Genomic DNA, 6,000 nt, shown 5'->3' with positions numbered 1-6,000 from the left:
TTTATTTATTTAATTTCTATGCCGCCCTTCTCCCGAAGGACTCAGGGCGGTGTATAGCCATATTAAAACAACATATACCCACAAAATTTAAAAACAATTTAAAATATATTAAAAATTTGGCCCTTATAATTAAAAACTACAAACACCCCATTAAAATTCATTTTCTAGGCCAGCCCGGCCTGTTGGAATAAAAGAGTCTTAAGGGCACAGCGAAAGGTACGTAGTTGGGGATCATGTGAATCTCCGGGGACAGTTCATTCCAGAGGGCAGGTGCCCCCACAGAGAAAGCCCTCCCCCTGGGTGTCACCAGTCGATATTGTTTGGCTGACGGCACCCTGAGGAGTCCCTCTCTGTGGGAGTGTATTGGCCGGTGGGAGGCTATCGGTGGCAGAAGGCGGTTTAGACTGATAAAGAAGAAAAAATAGGATATTATCTCTGCCTCATATTTTCTTGTCATCAGAATTTACAGAATTTACAAGGTGGGTTTTCAGGTTGCATTTTTGGTTGTTGTTTCAGTAAACCTTTCAGCTGGAACACCGAATTTAGTCATAATTTCTGTGGTGAGAATATAGCCTTAAATGAAGGGAACCTCGTCAGAATAACTTTCATTCTGAAAAATAAAGAATAGAATTTCATCTTCTTGTTGTTCTATTTTTTATCTTTATGACAGCAATATGGGTCTTGGAATCCTCCCTCAGTACTCATTCATCTCAGAATTGAGTCTGCTATCATTTCTTATCTGATGGAAGAAGATTGCTCCCAAGCTTATTCTGCATCTTTAAATTGTCCTCCAAGCCTGCCTTGTGGTCACACTTTCTTTGCATAGCTTGAATGTTTAGCACTGGCAGCACTTTATGCTAATAGTGCCTAGATCTATTATATGGGGATTGTCCAAATGTTTTCTAGATGGCATCAAAGAATTGGCAGTTTCAATATTTCTTTGCTGGCATTTTGTGAAGTACTTAGATTTTTGTAGCCCAGATAAAGTCACGCTAATCATGCAAAAGTATTTCTCATGAGTTGAATTATTTATAGATATTGGAGATGAATAAATCTATTTCCACTATGAATCAACTTCATCAATCATGTGCCTATAATTTCTAAATCAGTCCTTGTTGCTTTTTACTTTGAAAAAAGACACTAAACATTATACTGATTTTCACAGATGACTTTCCCTAGCAAATGAATTTTTTTTATTGCAGAACATGTTCTTAATCAATGCATGTTTTGTGTGCAGTTTCTCTTATTATTTCATTCCATACCCAATTGCAAAACTGGAAAAAAGTGTGCTGCTGGCAGCTCATCTTGCATGAATTAAAGCGCTTGGCTTCAAATAGCAGACTAAATGAAATACTCCTCCACCTCCACTTATCAGAGACAGATTTAAAGTAGTCATTCAAAAAAAAAAAAAAAAAAAGGAGGTGGGAGATAAGGCAGACAATAGATACTGCTGTTAGAATTACACACCTGTCTTCTGCAATCTCCATGGCTCAAAGGAAATATATATTGGGGATTTATTTATGTTACTTACTTGAAAATCCCTGTGGGCTTGCCATGTGCTTTGTCAGTAGTAGAATAGCTCTGCAAAACAGGGCCATAGGATGTTCCCTATTTATACAAGTATTTGTAGATACATACCTAAAAGGTTTATGGTCATTGATTTCACTACTGTGATATTGAGCAGCTAACAATGAATTAACCAAAAAAGTATCCAAAATAATTCCAGTAAGAGGTTTCAAGCATCATCAATATACCATCTACCAAAGGTATACAGTCAGATAAGAAAACACCCTGTTTGTGCTAGTGAGTCCATTAATTGCCTATTCTTCCTGGTACCTTCCCTCATTAAATTCTCCTGGCCAAATCTTCATTGAATATCTGAAGCAACAGCTGCTCCATCTCCCTTTCCAGAAAAGCTGGGAAGCCCATTTGAGGACTCATTCTTGACTGCCACTCTTGGGTTGAATTTTCACTGTCATTTGTTCCCGCAGGAATATTTTCCAGATAATTCCTTGAGGCTGCTCATCTAGATTGTGTTTACATGTGGGAAAGATTTCAGGAAGGGCCATGCAACACTTTAACATTAAAAATACCACGTGCAGTTACATTAGTAAGTGAATGGTTCTAAAATTTTAATTAGGGTCACTGCACATGAGAAGATTTAGGCCTCCTTTCCCCCTCCCCCACTACATTTTCCATATTCTCTTGTATACGTAGCAAATTATGTATCTACACACATACATTAAATTAATGCAAATAATAATAATAATAATAATAATAATAATAATAATAATAATAATAATAATAATAATAATAATTGCACTTGCTACTTTAGGATCGCAAGGGTGTTTGTTTGGTAAATGCAATTATAAGACACCTATATTTATCAAATCTTCGTATGCTGATATAAATACAATAGTATTTCATTCCAAAACATGGAAAGAAGCTATAACTACTACTTTCCCTTAATTACAACTTGTGTGACTGCTACTGTTAACATAGTCCACCCACTGGAAATATTGACTGAGTGATAAGGAAGGAAGATAACCTAAGTATTGGATCAGTCCGTCCAATATATTACTGCACTTCAGCTCTGCTGCTGCAGTTGAAGAGGCTATTCGAATTTTGATATGGCTGCTGATACTCTGGAGTCTTTGCTAAGACCATTATCCCACCAGCCCATTACTAGCTAATGCATGTTCTAATTCTACTGGGTATTACCATGATGGCACTATTATTGGTTGTAGTACAGTGGATTCAAATAATGTAAATGTAAGTAAGTCTACTAAGCTAATTTCTATCCTGGCTGGGCAAGTCATAGCAAAGGAATCACTCACATTTTGACTCTGAATTGTCGGGAGACAGAATATCAATCTACAGCATATAAAAGAAAGGGAAAAAAAAATACTGGCTTTCACAAAAGGAGCTTACAGGCAAGATAACAATATAATCTGCATCTTGACACTTTCCAGATCGTCTAAATACATTAATAGTCCCTAACTTTGTAACATTTGTACTGTTCCAATGACTTTGGAGCTTTTTTAGATTTTGTGATACTACAACTCCCTAAAATAGTAAAATAACTTGGGTGAACCAAAAGAAACAATATCACTGGGTAAGAAAGAATATATGCCACAGATAACTAGGATATATTTTAATTTAGACTATATATAAAATATATAAAATCTCTACAACTTTGCAAAATCGTACAATTTTATAAAGCTGTTTTGTTAGAAACGAACAAAAAAAAAAACCTTACCAAATTTTAAATCATGTTTTTAGTGGAAAGGATGGTTTTGTTTATTTTTACTTTATTCCTGAAATCTGGGTATTTTTTTTTTTTTTTGGAGAGTGTTAATTTTTCATTTCACATTTAGATTTGATTGCTATTTGATTCTTATAACAGCAAGTGTTGACATAATTTCTGATATAATTCTTTGAAATTATTTGCATCTTGATTCCAAATTCAAACTGTGATAGATATTTTTAGGATTTTTAGTTTTAAAGAAGTGTTAGAAGAGACATTGATGAATTGCTCATCCTCAGTACAGCTGTACTGAAGTATCAGACAGCAGTTTAGCATGAAATAAGTCCACTAATTTCACTAACACAAATATTTCTAGAGACAATCCAAAGAGTTGGGGCTTATTATTACATGATGATGGATATTCATGATAGTCAAGGTGAACCCAACTCTTGGTAGTCAATAACAATCAATCTTCAGTATCTAATAATCATTTTGCCATATTATCAATAGGGGTCAGTTAGTCTTCAGAAATAAAACTCTTGTCATCTTTACAATGTAATACTCAGATCTGGAGCAGTACTCAAGGTGGTTTTTACTAATATAGAAGAAATTAGAAATTAGTGTCTGTGTTAGGCTGTGGTGTAGCCTAAAACTGCCCATGAACATTTTACCAGGGAAGAAGACTGAATGAATATTGTAGCATTAGGTCTGAGGGGAAAATGCTTGAAGCTAATCCATAGCCTTTGAAATCTCTCCCTCCCACCTCTCTCTTTCTCCCTCCTTCCCTCCCTCCCCCCTCTCCCTTCATCAAACCAAGACTTGTACTTCTGCTCTTTGGACAACTGCATCTGGCAATGACACAATGGTCCTTGATTAAAGTTGCGAATGTTGATTGTCTGTATTTTGCCCTCCTATCATCTGGTGTTTCTGTTGGAACCAATAGCTGGGACACAACGATGCAACTGCCTTGGGCGAATGGCACTTCTGTGGGTACAGCGCAATGGGTAGCAGTTCATCACGTTCAACTCTGAATTGCTATTGTGCCTGAAATGTCTTATTATTCGCACTGGGGAAAGAAGGAAGTTTTGAACTGTATATAACATTTTCCCTTCCAACTCCATCAATCTTTGTTGGAAATGTTTCACAACTTTGCCAACCATTAACTTCCATTGAGCTTAATAGGATTTATTTCTGAATAGACAGGACAGAGTTGCATTGTTTATGGTACCACATGGCCCCTGACACTTAAAAGTAGAGAGAGGAAAATTACAGCTTTGGACCTTTACATATACCTTTCTTACTTCATCGATAGCAGCTTTTCTTTAAAAGTTATGAGAGCAAAATATTTTGAATAAAATCTGTTTCTTCTCCTATGAACAGAGATGACATCCTGAAACATTTATCTCCTGCCTTCTGGAAGCAATGCAAAGAAATTCTTTTGAATATTTTTCCTATCAGGAGGACTCATTCAACAGGATTGAAAGGTAATTCATATTATAAATTATTTCAAAGGAGAAGAGAGTTTTGATGAAATTCTCACAGATGCAACATACTTAAGGCATTTCCATGTAGGTTCTTCATGGCACTTTAGAAAGAGCTTCAGGCTAGCTCAGTTGGGGGATATTTAAAGAAATGGTCCTCCCAGTTTCTCACCACCATTAGGTGAAGAACTTCAAAACATCACAGCTGTTTATATTCAGCTGTGATGCATGCACATCTTTTTCTGAATGTTGGATCACATGAGGGGGGGGAGAGGTGGTGATGGTGGTGGTGGTGGTGGATGAAAGAGGTTTAGCAAATGCTGAAAACTTTTTAATGGTAGACCAGTTCTTTATCTGAAAAATTACAGCTAAACGGTTGGACCGGGGTAGGTGATACTGGCAAAGGTGTACCTTTTTTCCACCCTTCTCAAAAAAGCAAAGCTATATCTGGGAGAAAAATGGTTGAGCTGCAAGAGACAAAAAAGTGAGTGATTAATTCATTGGACTTTTCGAGGAAAGAGGAATTGCCTCACCCTGAGGATCAGTTGAAAAATTGTAGCAGGCCTGACATTTCCTTCTCAAGGATGGAGAAAAACAATGGTTCTGAGTTGTGTGGGCTTTGCTGAGATAGGTGGTGGACTTGCTCTTTCTACCAGCAGTGATAATGCTAAGACAGGGGTCTGCAAGCTTAAAAACTCAAAGAGCCACTTGGACCCGTTTCCCACAGAAAAGAAAACACCGGGAGCCACAAAACCCTTCCCGTGCCTGACTATTTCTTGAGCGGCCCCAAAGCTAGCATATATAGTTGAATTAAATGTTTTGTTTTCTTATGAAACTTTTCTTGGATTTATCCATGGTTGGCCGACCGGGGGTTGAAAAGCTCAAATCGTGTGCTGGTGGGTATCGCACATTGGCAGTTGTGATGCATATTTTGAGTGACAGGGAGCCACAGCAGAGGGATGAAAGAGCCACATGTGGCTCCAGAGCCGCAGGTTGCTGACCCCTGTGCTAAGAACAAGAACAGATGCCTCAATAAAACAAAACAAAACAAGGAGTTTTCAAATAGTGTCCACCCCTCCCCCTTTCCTCCCCCCCTCACTAAACTTGCTTATAAAAACAACCAGCAGCATCACAGACATATGCTGAACGGTGCTGGAATTTAATCATCATGGCAAGACAGCCCAGGCCACATTAAATAGCTTGCCAGATGGAAAAGCTGCCCTGTCTTGCTGTGCACAGCACAAACAGCAAACTACCACCAAAATGTTGATG

At 37.6% G+C, this 6,000-nt stretch overlaps 1 long non-coding RNA gene across 1 annotated transcript in view; it reads left to right on the top strand.

Annotated features, from left to right (window-relative positions):
• Nucleotides 1-4,488: 4,488 nt before the first annotated feature.
• LOC132710838 (uncharacterized) overlaps nucleotides 4,489-6,000 on the top strand; it is a 55,618-nt gene continuing 54,106 nt past the window's right edge. Inside the window, exon 1 of the long non-coding RNA XR_009621563.2 lies at nucleotides 4,489-4,731. This is a non-coding gene — a long non-coding RNA (uncharacterized LOC132710838). The remainder of the gene's footprint in view (nucleotides 4,732-6,000) is intronic.

Source organism: Pantherophis guttatus, chromosome 2 (genome assembly GCF_059756535.1).
Source record: "Pantherophis guttatus breed Tessera chromosome 2, ASM5975653v1, whole genome shotgun sequence".
Classification (NCBI taxonomy): Eukaryota; Metazoa; Chordata; class Lepidosauria; order Squamata; family Colubridae; genus Pantherophis; species Pantherophis guttatus.
This window is presented reverse-complemented; position numbering and strand designations above follow the sequence as displayed.